At 40.9% G+C, this 25,723-nt stretch overlaps 1 protein-coding gene across 7 annotated transcripts in view; it reads left to right on the forward strand.

The window, feature by feature from the left end:
- NCALD (neurocalcin delta) overlaps positions 1-25,723 on the forward strand; it is a 432,634-nt gene that overhangs the window by 113,309 nt on the left and 293,602 nt on the right. For all 7 annotated transcript variants that reach the window (XM_036830304.1, XM_036830306.1, XM_036830299.1 and 4 more), the window contains one exon: positions 18,636-18,688. The gene's annotated coding sequence lies outside the window, so the exon portion shown is untranslated. The remainder of the gene's footprint in view (positions 1-18,635; positions 18,689-25,723) is intronic.

Raw genomic sequence — 25,723 nt, forward strand, 5'->3', positions numbered from 1 at the left:
GCTCACTGGTTGTTGGCAGGATTTATTTCCTTGACGTTGCAGGACTGACATCCCTCTTTTCTTGCTAGTAGTTGGCTGGGACCGCCCTGAGCTCCTCGAGGACACCTGAGGTTCCTCGCCAGTTGGCTCCTGTAGGCAGTTTGCAACATAGATGTTTGCTTTCTTCCAGGCCAGCAGGAGCGCATCTCTCTCTAGTTGGCCAGGATGGAGTGACGGTCCCATCTCCATTGGTCATATAATGTAACCTAATTGAGGAAGTGACCATCCCACCATATTCACAGGTTCCCACTTGAGGGGAGGAGATTACACAGGTGTGTACACCTGGGCGAGGGAATCTTGGTGGACATCTTAGAATTCTGCCCACTATAGTTGTTGTGGTTTGGAAGCCCATAGGGGTCTCAGCAGCAACACTGCTAAAGTGAATGTTAGAAAATTGTGGAATGGGTTACTAATGAATATGGATACGTCACCCAAACATATTTACGTGCTATTCTGGTTAATGCTGCAGAATCTGGAGCCTTCTACTTAAGTCTTCTAGGGGCTTTGCTGCCGAGGGAATAATCAAGGCCACCAAATGCCAGGTGGTAAGAATTGTCAGGGGAGTTTGTGGACTTGATTCTGATGAAAGTTGATGCAGCATCCTTTGCAGGCTCGCAGGCTCACCGTTTCTTACGTACTCTGCAAACCCCATGCAGAGTACTATGTGATAAACATTCCTTATCCAGAGCAAGGATTGTTCTTTGAGAGAATATAATTATTGCCTCTGTCCCACTGGCCTATAGGCAATTGTTTTCTTTCGGCATGGTGTGGACAGAGCCTGTGTGGGAAGGTGCTGGTTTAATTTCTGTCACATTTCACTTGTCCATTTCCTGAGGGCAATTTAAATGCCCAAATTGGTTCAGTTGAGAATTACCACGGAGGAGCTCCAGGGTCAGTTCAGTACAGTAAGACAATGGCCATCAGGAAGTTCCAATGAGTCAGGGGCCCTAGAAGGCTCTGTAAGAAGCAGCACTATCCTCACCAGCTGGAAATTCTGTTGGTGAGGTTAAATATCTGCACACTGATAAACTCAGATTACTTAGGGGTGAAGGCAGGGAATAGAGAGACTTTATCTGGACACAGGTTGAGTGCTTTGAAACTTCAGGTGTTGAAATAAAAATATTTTATTGATATAAGACGTTTAATATACAAAGTGCTATCAGTTCAGGTCAAGGTCCTTTATTTAGTTTCCCTGAAGATTTAAAAACAACAACTGTATCTCGTGGTCAAGAAGGAGGCAAACTGATGTGAAGCACTTCAGTTTGCTCAAATAACTGGGTCCCTTCCAGTTCTAGGCTAAAGGCAGTGGCCTATCAGGAATACTTAAGTGATGGTACTGAGAGCATTCTTTTATTTTTAAAATTATGAATGTAATATAGTCGTCCCTTGGCACCCACGGGAGATTGATTCCAGGACCCCTGCAGATGCCAAAATCCACAGATGTTCAAGTCCCTTGTATAAAATTGCCTAGTACAGCAGGCTGTCTGTATTGGTGGGTTCCTCATCTGTGGATCTGCGGCTGGTTGAATCCGTGGATGTGGAACCTGTGGCTATGGAAGGTCAAGTGTACATGCTAATTGCAAAAAATAAAATTAGAAAAATAGAAGAAAGTAAAAAAAAATGCTTATAATTCCAATAACAGTTGCTGGTATTTTGGCATACATATGGATGTATATTATGGACACACACACCAATTTGGTAATTTCATTTAAAAGATTTTTACAAGTATTTTTTGAGATTTTTAACATGGCATTAAATGTTCTTCCATAGTATAATGGTGTGATGGTTAAGAGCACGGAGTCTGGGATCAGATCAGACTGCCTGAGTTTGAATACTAGCTCAGCGCTTTCTAATTTGGTGGCCTTGGGCAAGTTACTTAACTTCTTTGCCTTAGTTTTCTCTGTAAAATGGGGGCAATAATAATACTTACATAATAGGATTATAGTAAAGATCAAATGAGTTAATTTATTTACAAATTGCTTAGAATAGAGCCTGCTACATGGTAAGTGCTATGTAACATTTGCTTTTATTAATGGTTGCTTAGAATTCCATCTTCTGGATGAGCCATAACTTATTTATCACCCATTGCTTGCTATTTGGATGTTTTTGTTTTTTGATTATTACAAATTATGAAACCCTTGTACACACTTTTTGTGTGCCCATTTTAAAAAATTGTTTCTATAGCCTATGTTTCAGGAAATAAAGTTTCTGGACCAAAATATATTAATATTTTTATGGTTTCTGTTATATATTGGCAAATTAATCCTCTGAAAGATTGTACCAGTTTACACTTCTACAGTACTGACAGTATCTGTTGTTCTCAGTTGTTGAGACAAAAGTAGTATCTTACATTGTTTTATAGGCATTTCTTTGATTACAAGTCACAGAGAGATTTTTCCAAATGTTTATTTGCAATTTACAATTATTCTTTATAAATTATTGCTTCCTGGCCTTTACTGATTTTTACATTTCTCTCTTAAACTGACATTAAGTGCTTCTTCTATATCAAAGGCATACTGAGTGCACTTAACAATGATGAGGATGAGGATGGTGAAGACAGTTGCCCAAGGCATTTATCACAACCCACAGAGGCAGCTGCCTCCTATAGCTAAGTTCTCGTGCAAGGCTGGCCCAGCCCCTAATCTTCCATCAGAGGCATTTTGTCATAGCCTTCATGTTCTTCAAATTCGTTATTATTATTATTTGGTTTTATTTCTATGGCAACAGTGTAAATTTGTCGTGTAAAGAACTTATGGTGCAGTTATTCGGGGAAGAGGTTGCCATTAGTGTTACTAGAAACACTGCAAGAACAAGATGATATCCTGCCTCTGTAACTTCAGAAATCATTTCGAGGTGATGGGCTTTTCTGAATGAGATTTCATTAGCGACAATTTTTGTCTTTACATCGTGGTAAATATTGTGACTATCTGGGAGAGAATCTCTTGGTTTATTAAAGAGCTAAGTAGTTACCTAATGAGAAACTTGTCAGTAATCTTGTGAACATGTGGAGAGGAATATTTATTTTTAAAGACCTAGATGTACAACGGGTCTCAGGAACAAGCACTGATTCACTGTTTAAATTAGCTCCTGAATTCTGCTGCCTTCCCTTTGGCTATGGAGACCTCTGGCTACGGGATACGCTGTTGCTGAGTATTGAATATCAACAGCAGTTGATAGTCTTAATTTGTGTTACTGATTTTCTCCATGCAAATCTTGCCATGGCAGGCTAAACACATGATAAAAACGTGTTTTTAAAATAGCACAAAAACATGTAAACTTTGATGAAGGAAAACTTGTTCTGTTCTGGAAAATAGACCAAGATCAATGGGGAGCAGTTCGACATTTTCGTTTAATGTAAGGAAGAACTTTTCTATCACCTTTTTGAAGCAGTCACTGGGATTTTTCCAGCAGAGATAAGGTGATCAAAAGGTAATGGTTACTGGATTTAAGATGAAAAAGGTGGGACCCATGCCCTGGGTAAGACCCTGGACTAGATTACTTCTAAGGTTTTTTCCAACTCTGAGATTCTACAATTAAGTTAATTAAAAAAAAAAAAAAAAATCATGGGGGCTTCCCTGGTGGCACAGTGGTTGAGAATCCGCCTGCCAATGCAGGGGACACGGGTTCGAGCCCTGGTCTGGGAAGATCCCACATGCCGCAGAGCAACTAGGCCCATGAGCCACAATTACTGAGCCTGCACGTCTGGAGCCTGTGCTCCGCAACAAGAGAGGCCGCGATAGTGAGAGGCCCGCGCACCGTGATGAAGAGTGGCCCCCACTTGCCACAGCTAGAGAAAGCCCTCGCACAGAAATGAAGACCCAACACAGCCATAAATTAAAAAAAAAAAAAAAAAAAAATCATGTCCTGGGACTTCCCTGGCGGTCCAGTGGTTAAGACTTCGTACTTTCACTGCCAAGGGCCGGGGTTTGATCCCTGGTCAGGGAACTAAGATCCCGCATGCTGCATGGTGCGACCAAAAAAAAAATCATGTGCCTACTTTTCTGAAGTAGTAAAATTCATAGAAACTGGAAGTGGAGTGGTGGCTACCAGGGGCTGGAAGGAGGAGGAAAGGGGAGTTGTTATTTAACGGGTATAGAGATTTGCAAGATGCAAAGTGCTGGAGGTCTGTTTCACACAAAGTGAACATAACATGCCTGCACTGTACACCTAAAAATGGTCAAGATGGTAAATTTTATTTTATTTATTTTTTTACCACAATTAAAACAAAACAACCATGTGCCTACTATGGGTTTCGTCCTAGGTCAGGCACTATAGGGGAGCCATAAGTCTAAGACAGTCCCTGCTCTCAGCTGGCTCACAGCCCACCTCTGCTGTGAGAAGCGAGGTGCCTGACCAGGAGCCCAGGGCCCTCATTAGCTGTGACGACATCACTGCCCCTGCTCTGTGGGCACTGCCAGAAATCCAAAGAAACAAAAAGGCTTCTCCCTTCTGCTGTCTTCCAGTCTCCTGCTAGTGCCCCAGCTGATAGGACCCAACAGGAAGCCAAGTGGTGAGTTAGTCTGAAAAACACGGTGTGCTGTCGGAGGAAGGTACGTTGAAGAGTGAGCGTGGGGTTGAGCACCGTTAGGCACAGTCCACCCCTTTGTCTTCTGCATCCGCACTCAGCCTTCTACCCACATACGAACTTGATAAAACAACAACAGCAGCGTGGCAGTGCTTCTGCTGGTGCAACTGTCCCTTTCACAATGAAGGCATGCTCACCCTTTCCCCGATAAGGCAGATGCAAAGTCTCATCAGTCAAGTGCGTCCATATTTGAATGATCTTAGTTACTCTCACAGGTTAGTCAAAATCCTGTTTTATAACCCACAAGACTAAACTGTAAAGTTAACTATCAACCAACAGTCCTTATATGACATATCAGGGGAAAGGAAAAGGAGAAAATGATTTCTATATACAAATATGTACATAAAAATCTAGGAATAAAATACACATAGTTGCTACAGTTCTCACTTCTGTAACTGATCACAAGGCCATAATTGATATATAGCGATAGATAAATAGGTAGGGGATCTACATATATAGATCTATATCTGTAGCTACATATTTTCCTTCTTCCCTTATCCACTTTCATGTTCCTTTTCCTTTTATCTAGTCCTTTGGTTTGTGAGGATTCTTTTTCTGGTGAGTTGATGCTTCATTCCTGAAGAGTCTGTGTCCTTAGTCGTCCCTCATTTATTGGACTGGTGAAATCTTTTATCAACTTTATTACTGAACATGTGATAAACAGTAATAACAGAACAAGTGATAAACAGAACCCCAGAGAATCCTCTGAATTACAGACATCCCTCTTTAGGTCCCCATTGTTCAGCACCAATCCTATTTCACCTTTACAGTTGGGACCAATCACCTCAATGTGGACAGTGAAACCTTTCTTTGTCCATTGGTTCAATGGCATGAGTCGTCTAAAATGACCAGGGGTATGTCTCAAATTTGAGTTCAGTAGAACCATTTTTGTGCCTATAATGGAAATATTTTTCCTTGAGAACTAATAACTCTAAACCAGTGGAGCCCCATATCTCAGGAATGGGAAGTGAAATTTTTGTGATTGGTTATTAGGTGTAATAATAAAAGCAGACCCTTCAACTTTAATCCTTGGTTTCCAGATCCATGTATTCTAGTTAGGGAGAAATAGCACTCTATATGGGTTGTCGATTCAAAGCATATACTGCATCCTGTAAGATAGTTCCATAAATTTTCAAGGTGTTATCTCCCAGTTGGTGACATTATTGAGCCTTCAGTTGGTGATTCCACCATTCTGTCAGGCCAGCTGCTTCTGGATGATGGAGATATGGCAAGACCAAAGAATTACATGGTCATAAGCCAGTTGCTGTACTTCTTTTGTTGAGAAATTAGTGCCTTGTTCAGAAGAAATGTTGTGAGGGGTACCATGATGGTAAATAAGTATGTGGATGGTGGTGCTTGCAAAAGGCTAATCCATATCCAGAATGCATTTATTCCAGTGAGGACAGATCTTTGCCCCCTTCTTTCTGGAAGGGGACCAAGGTAATCATCCCTCAGCAGATAGCCAGCTGGTCTGCCAGGGCTCACTGTTGGCTCCTGCTGTTAGGAGGTTGAGTACTCAGCAATGGTGGTAGCAAGATTTGCCTTGGTGAGTCTATGCACAGCCTGATTGATTGCTGCCATAGACACTCTGAAGATAAGTCCTTGGAGAAAGCACTGGAGTAGCTGGGGAAAAAAAGGCTGACTGTCATCTGACATCCTCAGAATGTGTTATCTTGTCTACCTTATCATTGAGAGCCTCTGCAGTGGATGCTCTTTTGTGGGTATTCACATGGGATACAAATATTTCATACCCTTTGCCCATTCCAAAATCCATATACCTATTCCGCAGTCCTCCTTTTTACCAGTTTTCCAATTCTCTTCTTTCTAATTCTCTGACCATTTGGCTAAGTCATTAACTACTACTTATGAGTGAGTATAGATTTGTACTTCTGGCCATCTTTCAGCCTGGACAAAGTGGATATCCACATGTACTGTGAAGTTCTACCAACTGGCTGGATTTTCTTTCTCCACTATTTTTCAGGGCCACCCCTGAGTGAATATGCAACAGTCTATTTCCAGCTAGTGCTGGTATATAATGAAGAATTATCTATAAAACATACCCAAGTTTTTTTCCCAGCATTAACTGGTTATAGGGAATCCTTATGAGGTCATAGGTGTGGGCTGAGAAAGAGAAAGCCATGTAGCACGAGTAGGTGGCCATAGGAATCTGAGTTCCTAATCATGCGACTTATTGTACCTTCTGGACCTGCTACAGACCTATCTTATATATATCACTTCCACTTGGTGACAGAGTGTGACTGCACTTAACTGATTTTATGGATTGGTGGATCAAATGACATGGTTAGTTTATGGTGGGCAGCTCAGGTCATGTGGTCATCAGGTGTCCAAGGCCAGGAGTTCTGCCTCCACAAGAGCCTAGGAATGGACTTTCAAGGGGAAAAATCAGCAACTATTTCTCAGAGGGAGAAAATTAGCAGAAGAGGCTGGTTTTGCTCTAAAATATTAGTATTTTTATATGACTTGCCCCAGGATTGTTAAACCATCCCCTTTTGTACCTGGGGGTTGAGCTATAACACTTTTGGGGATCACGAGGAGATTCATGGGGAATGGAGGCCATAGAGTTCTACATATCAATCAACATCTTTCCTTTCAAGTTTTCTTAGTTGAATTATGTTCCTTCCTAGTCGACTTTTTCTAGTATTGATTACAGAAATGTATTGAGTATACTTTAACTCACCTTCCCCAAATATGAATCTTTATTGCCTTATATACCTATCATACTTCCCCCAAATTTGGAAATTATCAGATGCTTCTTTAAATCCTTTTTCATGCTTCTAAGAACTTTCCTGGAAATATCTTTTCTTCTTTTTAAATCAAGCTACTTTATTGTAAAACAAGACACAGGTAGAACCTCCCTTCCAAATCAAATATATAGCTTAGTAAAGCATATATTTGATAAGGCAAAAGCACTTGTAACTACCACCCAGGTCAGGAAATAAAATTTGCCACCCACTCTAGAAGCCCTTTCCATATGCCCCCATCTCAATCATAATCCCCTACTTCACTTTGTAAGTAACCATTATCGAGGTTTTAGTAGTAATCACCCAAATGGGCGTCCTTAGGTACTATAGTTTAACAGCTTTTAAAAATGAGTTTACTCATCAAAAAAACCTGATACACCATTCTTTTTATCTATAGATTCCTGATCCATCCTTTTCTTTTCCTTATAGTTTATCTGTGGATGAATCCAGCCTTCTGACCTGTAGAGTTTCTCATAGTCATGGCACATTTCACTGTGTTCCTCTGTCTTCTGTACTCCTGTAGAGTGGTAGCTGGATTTAGAGGCTTGAGCAGACTCAGATACAATTCCTTTGGCAACACTGTAAGAGTGTTCTTCAGTCTGGAAGTGTGTGATACCTGTCTTGTCCTTTTTGTGATATTAACTATTGTTGATGCTGAATGCTTAGATTCATTTATTTGCTGGGGTTGGTAAAATGGTGATATTCTAATTTAGACTTCTTTTTTCACTTACCAGGTGGAATACTTTTATAAAGAATTGCTTCCCGTCATCTATTTTTTGATTACCCAGTGGTATAGTTCACATAGGAGAGACAAGATAAATACTTGACTCTTTTATTTACCAGGTTTCAAAATCATGAATCTGGTTCCCTTTCATCCTCCAAAGGTGTGTGTGTGTGTGTGTGTGTGTGAGTGTGTGTGTGTGTGTATGCATGACTTTGTGGACTTAAGCATATTTGATGGGTTCCATTTAATTGCAGTTATCTTTTTGAAAGCTCAAAGCCCAGTAGAAGCCTCTTAAAGTTGGCTCCTGTTTATTTTTCCTGGATGTCCTTTGTAGATATAAAACTCCATGGACTGAAAACTCAAGAACTACTTCTCCAGACCAGCCTTTTCTCCATTCATTTATGGCTTTAACTGACCAGGGAATATATTTGAAGAGCGGGGCACACCCTCTATAGAAAGGGAATATGTGCTTTCTGTTTACAAATATTCCTGGCTTTGTATTTAGAGCCCAGAGCACTGGCTTCCTGTTAGGCTGTTCTCCTCTGAAAAGGAGATTGCTTTGCCAGTGTTGTCCACCTTTTCCGGAAAGATTTGATATTAATAGTTTTTCTCTGGAATGACTTACTCTTCTATGAAGCATGTGTTCTTGCCTAGTCAAATATCTGGAATAAAATTAAAAACAGCTGAAACACTTACTCCCCCCACCCCTAAAGTTCTCTGTGTAATCCAGTAAATATCTGTAAATTAACCTTTGGGAAAAATAAATTAATCTTATTAAATGTGAGATTGCCTGAGGCTTCTTTGTGTGTGGTAGAAGGACTTGCATTCAAAACGTGCTGTGCCTTGAAAACGTAATTTTCTATCCTCAAAGGAAATTTATCACATCCCTCCCCTCTTGGTAACTTGCTTTTCCTTTAGCTCAAATGCTGTGTTTTCTGTTTTCATCTTCTCAAGCTTGGACAATTCTGAACATTTTTACCCTCTCAGTTCTGTTTCTGTGGCAGTCACTTTCTGGCAACAGGGCTCCTGTGAGAAGTTTATGGTGAAAAATTGACAGAAGAAGTAATACTTGAGCCAGTATACGAAACAGAACCTCCCACAGGAGAGAATAAAAGTGGTTTTGAGAAGCTTATGGCATCAATATCTGTGACAGTTTTCTTTTGGTTTATATTATTCATGTTTTCAGGCCGGGTAATATTGATTTACTCTTCTGGAAGAGGTCTGTCTGATTCTCCGGGCTTAAGTCCTTAGCCTGATATTCAAGGCCCTCCACAGTCTTATTACCATCCTCCCCCCAAACCCTCAGTGACTCCCTGTTGCCTGTTGGACTGAGTGCGTACTTTCCCTGCGGTTCCAATTTACCTCCCCAAGCTCATCTCCTTGGCTTTCCTGTGGACACCTCTTTAGATCAGCTATATTAGATTGCTTCCATTTTCCTGGTATACCCCCTGCTTTCCTACTTTGGCTTTTCACTCACATAATTCCTTCCATTTGGAATGACCTTGTCTCCCATCTCTACCTGCAGAAGTCTTATTATTTTAAAACCAACTTGAAATTCCTCCTCGCCCAGGAATTTCTTTCTGATTCCTCCAAAGGAATTACTTCATTCCTCCTTTGAACTCCCAAGCAATTTGTTTATGCAGTTGCTTTGTATTATTTTGTTACATGGGTAAAGATTGCTGTTGCCATCATTTATGTATTTGTCTGATACACTTGCTTATCGGGTACAAATAGGATGAACATATATCCAAATGTTCTTGAGACAGCTCCAGTTTTCCTTGGACAGTCTCAGTATAGGTGCTGTCCTACTACCCTGTCTGGTTAGTCCCCTCTTGCATTCTCAAAATTGTCTTGATTTGAATGATAAATTAAATGACCAGTCACCCTTGGAAGAAGTAACTGGGGGATTGAGGCTGCCTCATACTCATGCTTGAATCACTGGTCATTTAGCAGGAGGGGTGGTGGAATCCATATATGGTGGGCAAAGAAGTTCACAAAAAGGAGACTGTCTTGTGCTGGGGCAGGGACCACGTTGCAGGGGCCATCAGGAAATGCTAAGGAGGTTAGTTTTGACTCCTGCCAGAGCTAGTCCTCCTAATGGCACTGCCCAGAGCTATTACTTTCCCATCAGAAAGTTAGATTCCCCGAGGGTTTAATAAACAATTTCTCCCAACATGAAAAGCTGTGGGCCTTGTTTCCCCCCTTGGGTCAGTGCAGTTAGAGCTTCAAAGGAGAATACTTGGGCATTGTGTGGAATATTTAATACACATGTGAAAGGCATCTTATTCATTTACTTATTATTTATTTATTTTCCACTCCTTTTTATTTTTAAAATTAGCCTACAGAAAAGTTGACAGAATAGTACATAGTCATAGCCCCTTCATTTTGCTACATGCGCTTTTCCTCTCTTGCTTGTTCCATATATAGACACATTGGATTAAGTTTGTGTTAAAGTAAGATTTATGTATAAATGTTCACATTCTCTTTTTAAATCACTTGAATATTGGTTTGAGGACATCATGATACTTCACCCTTAAATACTTCCACATGTTTCTCCTAAGAATATGGACATTATTCTACATAACCACAATGTCATTACTACACCCAAGACAATTAACTGTTAATTCCACAAAATCATCTAATATACAGTTCATATTCAAATGTCTTCAAACAGGTTTTGGATCCTGAATCCATTTGATCCATTATGTCTCTTTCATCTCTTTTAATCTTGCCTAGTCTCTGTGCCTGTTTTCGGTGTGTGTGCGACACATATTTTTGACATACAATGCTTGAAATTCTTTCCCCTCTCACCCTTTAAAGAATTTTGCCTTTACCCACTTAGAGTCTTCTAAAGAAAGATACATCATTGCCAGATCTACTCTCTCCTTTTTTGAATTCACTGAGGAGGAATCTGGAGATAGCTTAATGGGCTAGAGGAAATGGGGGGTGGGAGGAGGAGTGTGTTCCCTGGATGTTGGTCCTGAGGCTTTAGAAAGGCCCGACTTTCTCTCCTACAGCCCGCCCCTCACCCTGTAGCTCTGAGATATGGGGGCTTGGAGAGGAGTGGAAGGAACTTTGAAGAACTATTGTTGTGAGTTAGGTATTGGATTCTCTTTAGTATTCTTCCAGAACCAGGAAAGATGATGCTTATTAGTTACTTTTGGACTATACTTCCCTGAATGTGACATTCCCCCAAGATGAGGCTTCAGGGGAAACCAGTATTTATTCTGCTCAGTCTTTTCTCTTCAAAGGAGAAATCATTAACTCCCATAGAGAGAGAAAGCTTTTTTATGGCTGTGGTCTTAAGCCTTAGAATGTCTTAAGAGGATTTTAGCAGATCGCAGAGTTTTATCATCCAAATTGGGACACATTTGAGAGTGAAACATTTATAGTGAATATGAAATAATTATTGATAGTGAAATAATTATTTCGGGGCCATATGCTTAAGTCAGAATGGTGTCAGGCAAACCAAAATAAATGGGTACCCTGGTTATAGATGCCTGTTGTTTGCACCACAATTTATCTTGTCCAAATGGATAAAAGTTATAAATAAACATGATGAAAAAAATGAATGCATGTACACTACTACACATAAGTATTAGATTAAACCATATGAAACTGCCTTATAAAAGTAGCAATTTCATGAGCTATCTATAGAGATTTCAAAATTTTAGCGTGTCTGCTGTTTATTTCTTTGAGTAGTAAATTCTTTGAGGATAAGAATCATTCACTTTTCACTCTGTTATTTATTTTTCATTCATTTATTCATTAAACATTTATTGAGCACCTACAACATGCAGGCACTATGCTAGATGCTGGTGATAGATCAGTGGCACAGAGGGGGGTACCTGCTACCCAAGAGCAATATAATGTATTTGTGCCCTTTTCTCTAGTTAGAATTGAGCATAAATATAAGAGCATAGTAGGTTCATGTTTGTTATTTGGTATCAAAAAAAACCTAAAATACAAATTGAAGTACAAAATTTTTTTGCTGCCATTCTTGTGGCACCCTCATAAATTGATATCTGAGGACGTATGTCCCTCTGTATTCTCCTTTTCATTATGCCATAAGGATTCACATGCCTCAAAGACATGACAAGATTTTTGCAAGGAGAATCACAAGGAGCTTATAGCAGAAGAAGAACGACATGGAAGTGCATTAGGCATCATGGGTGCTCTGATTTAAGTCTGCTCAGGGACCTGTCTGAGCTGCAAGGGAGGACGTGATCCTTAGCTGCTCGGTGGGAATTAGCGGAAAGTTATTCATAGAAGCACTGAGGCTGGAGATACCATGCATTGGCTTAAAATTTTTATTGAGTGCTAGGCCTCTAGGGATTGATTACCTTTGGGCCTAAACCATCCCTACTTCACAGAGGTAAGTGTCCATCGAGGATGGTGGGCTTTGAAGTAATTACCACAAAAGTAAACATATAGCTATCACTCGTGATAAGTGCAATAAGGGAAAAGAATAGCAGGTTGCAGAGTATGTAGGAGAAAGACCAAATTTTCTTTTGGGGGTGAGGGAAGGTCTCGCTGAGGGAACCACCTTGAACTTGAGACTCAAAGGAGGAGGGCAGCAGACCCTACAGAGGGTTGTACAGCTGGAGCTGAGCAGTGGAGGAGGAGGGTTGTGCCAGGTGAGGATAAGGAATTTTCATCTTGAAAGAAGTAGAATTGTTAGATGGACCCTTTTGGAGGTGTGGTGGGAAGGGGTTGATCAATTAGGACCTGGAGACCTGAATATCACAGTGGAAATGAATCAATGGAAAACTGTAAGCAGTTTGACAAGGCTGGGATGTGGAGTGTGAAGCAGGACACCATCTTGAATATTGAGTTCTTACGATAAGTAACAGGGAGCCATTGAAGAGTGGGCATGAGTGGGGGCATGACATATCAAATGTGCATTTGAGAAAGAGAACTCTCAAGGATGGATGAATTAGTTGAAGACATCAAAGGCTGGAACACCTTGCAATTGTCTACCAGATAGGGGATGAAGGTTTGATCTAAGGTAGTGGCAGTAAAGAGACAGAATAGGAGACAAAGATGCTCAGTAAGCACAATCTACAGAATTTGGTTATCGATGAGAGGAGAAAGTGGAGGGGTATTAAATGATGTTCAGGTTCCTGGCTTGTGTGATTAGTGGAAAGGGATAGCAAGAGGGGGACCGGTTTGGGCAACAGACGATGAGTTAGATTTGTCCCTGATAAGTGCTAAGTGTTTGTGGGAGATCCAGCCTGATGTTACCTAAGTAGCTGATTAGTTAATGTTTTCTGAGGTCGATGAAATTCTCTCTGAATATTTTTGATATGTTAACATGGTATCTTTTGAGAGAGTTGGAAGCATTCAAACTACTTATAAAAGTGTTCTTGAATTTTACAACTGACAGATTGCTTTATTTTGAATTACTCATGACAGACTTATTTTTTTTGTGTTTGAGAGACATTTGACTTTGTCACAGTTCTGAAAATATGTTCTTTCTGGTATGTTTAGATGGTGGGTTTTCAAGAACGGTTAAATATTACAACTAAGCTTGCTGAGTTTTGTTTTTTCCCATTCAGTTTCCCATTAAATATACAAGCGTAACATCTGGCACTCTTCTTTTTAAGGACTCTAGAAAAAGAATAGCAAAGATTAGATTTAGCACTTGACAAATCATCCAGTTGTAATATTTTCGTCTAGAGTTGAGTTTGAAGCAACACTGTGTAATGTCACAGAGGAGCCACTTAGGAGAATTCCTAATATGGTCGGGGCATTCTTGAGATGCATGGAATAGCCCATTTTGGCGGTATCATCTGAGATGGGAATGCAGCCCTAACACATCAAGGCCAGAATGACAGAATCTGCAGAGTACTTCCTGTCTGTTATTTGTCAGGCTACAGCCCTGTTGGCTGATGATGGCAATTCTTCCTTCTTTGCTTCATTTTTCAATGGCAAATCCTTGGACCCTGAACTGGAATGTCCCTTTCCCAGTTTGAAAGTCAAATATTCTTAGAAATGGAAGGGACTTTGATAATTATCTTCATCCACACCCCTGGCATTTTTGCAGATGAGGAAAACGAGACACAGAGAGGTTAAGCGATTTGACCACAGCCATCCAGCTAATGACTGAACCCTCCGGCCCAGCTAGACGCCTCTTTCAGAATGGGCAGGATGGCAGCCTCCGCTTCCTTTTAGTTTGTTATGTGCCAGAACTTAGAGTCTTCCTTCACTTTATAAAGCCTCTGGGAAATAATCTAACTCCGTTGAAAGAAGAAAAGACATGTTTACTCAGAAAACTTATTTTTGTTTTTTTCCAAATGGGTTTTTGTTCTGAGGCAGTGTGACTGCCCTCTCTTCTGAGAGAGCTTTCGCCGCACAGCGTGACATCTCTCTAATGGCTGGTGCAGCCCAGTTGGACATCTGTATAACAGTCACAGCAAAACCCCATGCATTTTGGAGCATGGCAGTGCCTCTAAGCTCAGGATGCTGGATGCTAGGATGCTAGAATCTGGTCAGCACCGTTGCCTGGGTCTTTAGGGCGAGTGATACCAGGAACTTCCTTAGAAGCAACTGTTTATCAAACTTTCAAAAGGATCATTGATTGTTAAAATTAAAAATCTCAGAGCTCTGTCCTAGGACTGAGCACCCCTGTGAGTCCGGAGCACCCATGGGGCTTCGCTGCTGCTGCAGGGCAGGCAGGCAGAAAGGGGGGAACAGCTAAGGGAAAGGGGGGAGATTCGAAGATGAGTTACGAGTGGGAAGAGGAAAAGAGCTCATACGGTGCTGACCATCTACTGCCTCAGCATGGTGGGGAAAGGATTTGGGGGCCCTTTTCTCAGGACCCACGATGTCTACTTGGTCCCAGCTTTCTCTCCATACTTTCTGGCCTGGGTGTGGGGTGGTGGGCCGGAGCAGGTGGTAAGCATTGCTCTGGCTCGTCGTGTTGTCTGTGCTCTGAGATTCCAAGTGCTTGGGTTTAGAAAGCCAAGAGACTTTATTTTGCTTCTGTTGGAACGTCTCTTCTGTGAGACAGTGGACACTGCAGGAGCCTCCTTCCGGAAAAAGGGAAGAATCTCAGGGGATAAGACAAGGAGGGAGAAACATCAATTACTAGCTCAAAACAGAACCCCACATTTGTAAGAGCTCAGTTAAAGAAAAACGGGCTGTCGAGAGTAATCTTCTCAACCTGAGCTGTTTCCAAAAGCAGCAAGTGGGTGCTGCTATCTGAGCTAAGCACAGAATGATGAGAAAATGCATCCTGGTGGATTTTCCTCAAATCTTTAGAGTAAACAGAATTTTTTTCTTGCTATAGCAAACTTAATTCTGTACCAAAATGGTCACAGAATATTGCGGCTCTGTGGCAACTCAGACATGATCCTAGATGAACATGCTCTGTCCTTCCAGATCCCTTCTCCCCCGCTTCTCCACGCTGTTTTGGGTCCTGGGAGGCTAGTGTCCATGGATCACATCAATCACTTGTTTGGCCAATGGGAGGTCCCGCTTTACCATCCCTTGATGGTTTCTTTAATCCTGTCTACACTTTGTAAATAATCCCCTTCATAAAAGCTCCCATTTGAGTGTGTAATCTCTTTCATGCTGGGACCCTGAACTGATAAATCATCTAATCCTATATGACCATTTTACAAATGAGGAAACTGAGGCACAGAAAAGCCCACTGACTTTTCCAGTGGTGTCCCTTTCCTCCTCCTTTTCCCAGCCATGATTGAGTATTCACAAGCTGAGACCCTGAATGCTGGACTGAGGATGAGATAACCTCTGACACTAGAGTCTGCTCTGCTCTAATGTGATGACACATTTCTTAAAAACTTCCATTTATTTAAAAACTGTGTCCTTAAAAAGTGCTATTTTAAAAGACACAGACATAGAGAATGGACTTGAGGACATGGGGAGGGGGAAGGGTAAGCTGGGACGAAGTGAGAGAGTAGCATTGACATATATACACTATCAAATGTAAAATAGATAGCTAGTGGGCAGCTGCATGGCACAGGGAGATAAGCTCAGTGATTTGTGACCACCTAGAGGGGTGGGATAAGGAGGGTGGGAGGGGATATGGGGATATACATATGCATATAACTGATTCACTTTGTTATACAGCAGAAACTAACACAACACTGTAAAGCAGTTATACTCCAATAAAGATGTTTAAAAAAATGCTGTTTTATGTGGTATATACATACAATGGAATATTATTCAGCCTTAAAAAAGAAGGTAATCCTGTCATATGCAACAACATGGATGAACCTTGAGGATGTTATGTGAAGTGAAATCAGCCAGTACTGCATGATTTCACTTACATGAGGTATCAAAATAGTCGAACTCATAGAAGCAGAAAGCAGAGTGGTGGTTGCCAGGGGCTGGGGGAGAGGCGGAAAAGCGGAGTTGCTATTCAATGGGCATGAAGTTTCAGTTATGCAAGATGAATAAGTTCTAGAGATCTGTGGTATAACATTGTGCTGGTAATTAACAAGACTGTATTACACAGTTAAACATTTAAGAAGATAGCTCTCATGTTCTTTTTTTTTTTTTTAACCACAAAAATGCAAAAAAAGTATCTTAATAGGTCAAAAAGTAGTTAGAAAAAGGAGTCCCTCTGGGAGGACACTGTCCATGTGGGCATGGCTGGGCCAGCGGAGAGGCAGGAAATGCCTTCTTCCTCCAGGGTGGAAGCACCTGCTGCAGGACTGGGCTGGAAGAGTATGGGCTGAACTTATCTCCACCCTCCTCTCAGCTCATGCCTCCTGCACCCATCTCCCAACATGTGAGGAGCCTCTGACCATGAGTGAGTGAGTGTGTGTGTGTGTGTGGTGTGTGTGTGTATGTGTGAGAGAGAGAGACAGAGAGATGGGGAGGGAAGGAGAGGGAGAGAATGAATTTGCATTCTTCCTTTTATTAACTTTCCCAAGTTCTCTTGAAGAGTCTTTTTTGACCTCTCGTATTTCATTGATTCTAAGACATGTTTTATTTTTCTCACATTTTAATACTCTGATGCCAGGATGTGTCATACACTCGAAAGCATCTTTCATTGCTGTTGGGCAGGCGATGGTTCTGCTGTAGCTGCATTGCCCATGCGTGTGTGAACTTGGTAGTTCTGGTTGCATGACAACACGAGTGAAGCTGCTCATTGTTTCAGTCAGCAGTCCATTCCATGATCATCTGAGGAAGGAATGTGGTCCTAGGTGTTGACTGAACTCTTCTGCTGACACCTGTTAGCAAGATTTTCTTGCCAGCATCAACACTGTGGAAAGGCATCAGAAGCTTAGAAGAAAATCCCAAATGCAATACTTGAGCACTCCTTTAAGAAATGCTGCATCACTAAATTTCTTGGTGGTATAGAGGACAATATTGTGTGGAAAATCACAGTCATTGGACCCTGGGGCAAAAGTGATTCAGAAGAGTGGGTTTTGAATGTGATATCTAAATCAAATTAAATTGGAGCAACTAACTAATTTATTTCACTAATATTTTTACATTTTCCTTTTTATGAATATAATAAAACCCATGCCTAAGTAAATCTAATAGAGCTTTTTCAATAAGTACAAGATAAAAACTCTGAATCTTAGTATTGTATCACAGTTTAATTTGCAACCATTTTTTCTTCCCTATTATTATGTAAAATAGCATTGTCTCTTACAACCAGTGAATCTTAATCAATGAAGTATGGTAATGAAGTAGGAAGTCAATTAAATTATCAGTATGAATCAAAAGATGAGTTGGAAAGCTAAGACCTGAGGAATAAGTTTAGTAATTCTTTTGCTCAATAAATATTTATTAAGTGTCTACTGTGAGACCAGTGCTGGGATAGGCATGAGGATACAGCTGTGAACAAAGCAGGTATGATCCCTGGGCTCACAGGGAAGACAAGATATATTGAATAAGTAGTTGCATGTACGATATTACAGAAGAAGACTTGCAGGCTTCTTTGAAGTGTAAATAGAGGAGCTTAACATGGTCAAGGGGAGCAGATGGCCTGAGTGAGGAAGTGACACTTAAGTGGAGAATGGAAGGACGAGTAGGAGTTAGCCAGGGGAAGAGGCGGGCGGTCCTGGCAGAGGGGGTGGTGTGTGTGAAAGCTGGGACGTGCCAAGGAGTGAGGGACTGAAGCAAGTCCAGTGTAGTAGGAGCCCAGACAGTGGTACGGGGATGAGAGACAAGGCTAGAGAAGCAGGTAGGCATCAGATGATGAAGGGCCTTATAAGTCATGCCAAGGAGCTTGGCCTTTATCCTGTGCATAAGAGGAGGTTGTGGAAGGGGTTTCAGGAGGGGTATGGTGTGTCATGCTCAGATTTCAGAATTTCACTCTGGCTGCTGTGCAAAAATGGGGTGCTGTAGATCAAGGGCAGATGAAGGGAGCATGGTTGTAGTCACCTTCACTTGATTAGAGACATGGTAGCTGGGAGGGGTAGAAGGTATCAAATGATGCAAGGGAATCCTGCAGCAAGCAATAGCCCCCATCACTGACTGCCTTACTCAGATATTACATCCTTAGTTCCTGATAACCTAAAGACTATAACTTTATTTTTGACAGAGTGACTTCTTCTGACTTGAGCCTGCGGTCTGCTTTGAGAGATCTTCCTCCAGGTAAGTGCAGAACAAATTTCCTCAGATTTATAAACCACGCTTTTCTCCCAAGACTTCCTAAGACTCAAATCCAACATCTTATTTAATCCTCACAGCAGCCTTATAAGTTAGGTGTATTGTATTGAGACACAGAGAGGTTAGGCAACTTGATCAACATGCACAAAGACGTTCATCACAGCATAAATTATACTTGCCAAATAAAACAAAACAAGAGGAGAGAATCTAAGTATCCAACAGTAGGCAAATTGTGTTAAATCAGTTATGGTACATCATTTGATGGACGTACTTTAGTAATAGTCTATATCAGATTAAGAAGTTTCTTTTCTTTTCCTAGTTTGCTAAAAGCAAGTTAGTTGTCCTGGGTGTTGAATTTTACTGAATGCTTTTCTAATCTACTGAGTTGATGAAATGATTTTTATTCTTCATCTAATCATGGTAATTTATATTAATTGATTTTCTAACGTTAAATTACCTTGCATTTCTCAGACAAAATCAACTTGGTCATGATGCATTATTCTTTCTATATTTAGCTAAGATTTAGTTTTAGTCCTGAGATTGGATAAAATTTTTTTTTCTGGTGTTTTCCTTGCCAGGAATGGTTTTCAAAATATTGGAATTGCTTGCCACTTGAATGGATGGGGGAATATGAGAGTAAAACAGTTGAGACCTGTTGTTTTCTTTGAGGGAAGAATTTTTACCTGCTGATGTAATTTCTGATTTATTTAGGTTTTCTGATTTCTTCCTGAGTCAGTTTTGGCAAATTTTGTTTTTGGTTATATGTACACATTTCTGTTGGATATGTATGCAGCAAGGGAATTTCTGGATCATGGGGTAGGTGTATGTTCAGCTTTAGCAGATACTATCAGTTTTTCAGAATGGTTCTATTAATTTAAAAATTTACATGCTAACCAGGAGTGTATGAGAGTTCTGATTTCTCTGTATCCTTTCCAGTACAAGGTATTTTCCGTTTTGTTGTTTGATTTTTCATTTAGTCTCTACTGCTAAGTGTGAAGTAGTATCATAGTGTAGTTTTGATTTGTATTTCCCTGTAGACTAATGAAGTTGGATACTTTTTCATATGTTGATTGACCATTTGAATATCTTGTTTTGTGAAAAGCCCTTTCAAGTCTTAAAAAAAAAAGTGAAGTGCTTATTCAGGTCTTCTGAAAAAAAATTGTGTTGCCTTATTGAATTGTAGACATTTTAATAATATGTATTCTGGATTTGAGGCCTTGGTAGGATATATATGTTGTAAATATCTACTTTTTTTCCTGTGGTTTACCTTTTTACTCTTTTTATGATCAGAAATTTCTTTAAAATAGTGTAAATTATCCATTTTTTTTCTTTGTGGTTGGTACTGTTGTACCTATTTAAGAAATCTTGGCCTTATTCTAAGATCACAAAGAACTTTTGTGTTTTCTTCTGAAAGCTATATTATTTTTCTTTTACATTTTGAGCTACGATCCATCTGGAATTGGTTTTATTGTATATGATGTGAGGTAGAGGGTCAAGATTAATTTTTTCCATGTGGATACGCACTTGACCAGAAGCCATCCTTTTGTCATAGCACTATTTACCTATTTATTTACTTTGGTCAGGCTTACTGAGGTATAATGAACACACAGTAAAATTCATGCTCTTGAAATTTATGGGTTGATAAGCTTCACCAAAGTGTACCATCCTGAAACCACCACCACAATCAGGATGCAGAATGTACCGAACACCTGAAAGAATGCTCCTTTGTAGTAACAATCACTGATCTGATTTCTGTCCCTAGATATTTTCCTTTTTTCAGAATATATAAATGGGGTCATACAGTATGTAGCCTTTTGTTACAGATTTCTTTTAAAAAAATCTCAAAGACTCTCAAAAATTCATCCATGTCATTGCTAGTACCAGTCATTTGTTCTTTTTTATTGCTGAGTAGAATTCCATTGTGTGGATGTACCACAGTTTGTTTATCCATTAACCAACTGATGAACATTTGGGTTATTTATAGTTTTTGGCTCTTATGAATAAGCTATTATAATTGCTCATTAATAGGTCTTTGTATGGATGTATGTTTTCATTTCTCTTGGGTAAATTACTAGGAGTAGGTTTATTGGGTCATATACTATATAGTATACTGGATTGTATATGTTTAACATTATACAAAAAAAATCCCTCCAGCTGTTCCCAAAGTGACTGTGCCATTTTGCATTCCATTCGGCAATACACGAAATTTTAGTTGCCCCACAGTCTCTCCACCACTTGGTATAATCAGTCTCCATAATTTTAGCAATTTTGAGTTGGTTTGTAGTATTATCTCGTTGTAACTTTAATTCTCATTTCCCTAATGATTAATGATGATGATGTTGAACATCTTTTTATGTGCTTCTTTGCCATCTGCATATCTTCTTTAGTGGAGTGTCTGTTGAAATCAGTCACCCATTTTAAGAATTAAGTTATCTATCTTTATATTATTGAGCTATAATAGAATATATTCCGGATACAAACCCTTTATCAAATGTGTGCTTTGCAAATACCTTTTCCCAGGCTGTGGCTTGTTTTTCGTACTCTTAAAAGCATCATTCAAAGAGCAGAAATTTTTAATTTTCATGAAGTTCAATTTATCAATTTTTTCTTTGATGGATAGCAGTTTTGTGTCCTAAGGAACACAAAACCTTGCTAAAACCAAAAATACAAAGATGTTCTTACTTTTTTTCTAGAAATTTTATAGTTAAAACTATAGTTAAACTATAGTTTAATATAGTTAAAATGTAAAAGTTTTGCATTTAGTTATATGACACATTTCGAGGTAATTTTTGTATCTGGTGTGAGATAAGGGTCATGGTTCAATTTTTTACATGAGTGTCCACATTTTCCAGCACCATATGTTGAAAAAGCTATCCTTTCCCCCTTTTAAATACCTGGGCACCTTTCTCTCTCCTCCTCCTCCTGGTACTCTAATTACATGCATGTTAGACTGTTTAATATTGTTCTACAACTCTTGGACACTTATTTTTTCTTTTTCTTTCTTTCTTTTTTTTTTTTTTGTGGCTGCGCTGAGTCTTCGTTGCTGTGCATGGGCTTTCTCTAGTTGCAGCAAGCCAGGGCTATTCTTTGTTGTGGTGCATGGGCTTCTCGTTGCGGTGGCTTTTTTTGTTGCAGAGCACGGGCTCTAGGCACGCGGGCTTCTCATTGTGGTGGCTTCTCTTGTTGTGGAGCATGGGCTCTAGGCATGTGGGCTTCAGTAGTTGCAGCACATGGGCCCTAGCGTGCGCGGGCTTCAGTAGTTGCAGCGGGTGGGCTCAGTGGTTGCGGCTCACGGGCTCTAGAGCATGGGCTCAGAAGTTGTGGCGCATGGGCTTAGTTGCCCAGTGGCATGTGGGATCTTCCCAGACCAGGGATAGAACCCATGTTCCCTGCATTGGCAGGCAGATTCTTAACCACTGTATCACCAGAGAAGTCCACTTGGACACTTTTTAAAATTACCATTTCTCTTTGGGTAATTTCTATTGAAATGCTAAGTTTGTTGCTTCTTTTCTTTCGCTGTGTCCTGTCTCATCAGCCAATCAAAGAATTCTTCACATCTGATATTGCATTTTTATTTCTAGAATTTTTGTTTCTTTCCTGTAGTTTCCATGTCTCTGCTAAAATTCTCCATCTTTTCCTGGATTGTATCCTTCTTTTCCATGTGAGCCTTTTACATATTAATCATAGCCATTTTAAAGTCTGTCTGATCGTTCCAATATCTGGGTCATCTCTCTGTCTAGTTCTGTTGGTGGCCTTTTCTTGACAATAGGTGGTTTTTCCTTGGTTTTTTGAATGTCTCATAATTTTAATTGGATGTTGGCTGTTGTTGGTAGAAGAGCAGTAGGTAATAAAGTTGATAATATTGCCACCCAGAAATGGGCACACTTCTTTGGCAAGGCTGTTAATGTTAGAGTGGTTTGGTCTCTTGTTAGCAGTTAATAAGATTAGCAGTTAGTAGGGACTTTGGGTGGGGTTGGGCTCCTGGTTGCTGTAGTTCTCTTCAGCCGACCAGACTGCAAAGTCTTCCAGTGGTGGACTGAAGTTACCTCATGCTTAGTGTGTGGCCTGGTGTGCCAGAGGGTTTTTCTCACCGTCCAGACTCCATCCTCAGCTTTCCACTGAGGGGATCGATCTCCAGGTTGATGCTCTTCTCCTAGCTGTGGGCTGCTCTGGCGCATTGCTAGTGCAAAACTGTGGCCATGTTAGGGGGTTCCCAGTTCTTCTGGTCCAGCTCCAATCTTGGGCAGGCCTTGGGACCGCAGCTTTGTCCATGTTCCTGTTCCTCTTCATGGCGTTCCATTTCTGCCTTGTATCTGTAGGTGGCTTGGGTGGGAGAGAGCTCCCTGCCCCTTCCTCCGTGGTAGCAGACCTCTTCTTTGTGTCAGTGCAGGATTCTGGGCCTGAGAGTCCCTTGTTCTTCCATCAGGGCAGGACCAGCAGCATCAGTGTCGCCTGAGAGCTTGTTAGAAGTGCAGAATCGCAGGTCCCATGCTCAGACCTGATGAATCAGAATCTGCATTTTGACAAGATCCCTGAGGGATTCTTGTGCACTTTGAGAAGTAGTGTTTTACTGCAGTGGTCCCCAACATTTTTGGCACCAGGGACCGGTTTCGAGGAAGATGATTTTTCCACGGATGGGGGTGGGGTGGGGCGGGGGGGCGGTTCAGGCGGTAATGCGAGCAGTGGGGAGTGATGGGGAGCGGCAGATGAAGCTTCGCCTGCTGGCCGCCCCTCACCTTCTGCTGGGCGGCCTGGTTCCTAACAGGCCACGGACTGGTACCGGTCTGCGGCCCGGGGGTGGGGGACCCCTATTTTACCCAATCACTGTTTTCTTTTCTTTCTTTCTTTCTTTCTTTCTTTTTTTTTTTTTTTTTTTTTGCTAACTGTGCTTTTAATAATGAGATTAAAATCCTTCAAAGTCAAAATATTGTGAAGGTAACCCTACTTTAAGAATGAACTGGGCTGTAGTGCACACATATTTAAATTAAGGCATTTAAATGTTTTTTTCTAGTTAAATTATTGAATTTAATTGAACAATTATCATTGATATGCATAGTTAAAGCTTCTTAGTTTCAAATTCTTCTTTGAGCTTTGTGTTCCTAACACTCAAAAATCTTGACTCTTTCTTGTAGCAGGGATTTTTCTGTTGCTTCCTCTTATAAAGGGATTTCTTAGACCTTTGAAGCTTGCCTCCTAGGGGCAGTTCTTTCTTCCTCTCCACCTTGGGTTCAGCTCAAGCAACAGGTTCCTATATGAAGTTTCTATTGATGCTTCAAAGCCTGGCCTAAAGGGTTCTAGCAAGGACCCATCTCTCTGACAAGGTTCTTGCTGAGAGACCCTCAGCTTTTGAATCTTCCCAACTTTGAGTATCTTGTGATGCAATGATGCGACTGTGCTGCCAGAATTCTAGTTTTCTCTATTTTTTTCTCAACTTTCAGTAAAGGTTAATTTTACATTTATCCCAATTCTTAAGTTGTCCTCTTTCCTTGGATTTCATAAAAAAATGCTGGCCATGATTGCTGGATTATAGCATCTGCTTTCCTTTTGTCTTTACCTTTGCTTTTGTATCCAGGTATTTTGAAGCCTCCCCCAACCCCCCACCCCCCCACCCCCACGTCTCAGTGAGAGACATCAAGTCAGAGAGTTCCGGCAATATCATTAAATTGTTTTAACATAGCTTGTTCAACTTGGGACCATCATGGAAGTATTCCAAGCAGGTGGACACAGAGGGGCACATGGTCACGCCTCTTAGCTGAGTCAGCCCAGGTTAAGAGCTGTCCTGGTTTCCTGGGACCAGTGAATTATGCTTTAATCTTAGTGGTCACCCTTAGCTTCAAGGGAGGCTGGGAAATGTATCTTTGAGTTGGGAGTATTGTTGGTGCAAAAGAAATCAGGGCTGCGTTTGCTATGGATGGAGAACTAAATGCAGATATCAGACAGACAGGGAGCTTTATTAAATATCAGCTTTATTCCCAGTGATCCTGGATTGGAGAATGAGCTTAAATTATGGACAGGATCAGCTAGAATCAGGCATCCTATTACGTTTATTGCTGAAGTCTTCTTTCATGGAAAAGAAAAATACATGCTGCTGAGGCCAGAAATAGAAAGGAGGGTGCCCAGACCTCCATGAACTTTCCCTCACTCAGTCTGAGCAATTTAAGAAGTCACTCCCTTGAGGAGGAGTGAAGGGATGTAGTGAAGGGTAGAAGTCACCTTCCAATAGTCACCTTCTTTTAAGAAGACAAACAGTTTTATTTTATGTGCCCAGGCAGGGATGCTGGGAAGGAGAGAATAATGCTCCTCCTAATAATTGTTACATACATGTGTGTGTCACACACACACACACACAATGTCTTATTATATATTTTGACATATTGTGACAGTTGTGTTATATTTTTCCCAACTCCTACAGTTAATGACCTTGTAATATAGATGGTAACCTCTTATGAGAGTTGAGCAAAGGGAGAATTCACATGTGTTGAAGTTGTGAAACCCTCATAAAGGAGGTGGAGATGAACTGCTTATAGATTTTAAAGATTCGTAGAATTGTTTCAGGTTGAGAAGAAGAATGATCCAGGGCAAATACATAGCATGGGCTGCAGCCAGTAGACTTCCAGCTGCTTTGGAAGCTTGCTGCAGGATTCTTTCTAACATCCCCCCCACTTTATGGCTGCACAGAAACCAACCAACAAGCTGCTGCCTCCACCCCGCCCCCGCCCCGTCCCCCAACCCGAGGGTTTTGCTGCAGACTTCCTCGGTATGCAGCAGGCTCTGGCCCCTCTTCTCGCCTGGCCACCCTTGACTCCTGCGGTCACGCTGATTGGAAACCCATAACAACCGCCCCCCCCCCCCCGCCCCCGCTCACTACACAAGGCTCAGCTCGGACCGAGTTGACAGCTAATTGTTGCTGCTGATTGCTTTGCTGACAGTGCTTCGTGGCTATTTTGGTTTTTCTCAAGAGTTCCTTAATTAGAGGAAATGACATTGTGTGCTGTCCAATCAGCCTCTTATCAGACATTA

This window comes from Balaenoptera musculus, chromosome 17, assembly GCF_009873245.2.
Source record: "Balaenoptera musculus isolate JJ_BM4_2016_0621 chromosome 17, mBalMus1.pri.v3, whole genome shotgun sequence".
In the NCBI taxonomy this organism is placed as follows: Eukaryota; Metazoa; Chordata; class Mammalia; order Artiodactyla; family Balaenopteridae; genus Balaenoptera; species Balaenoptera musculus.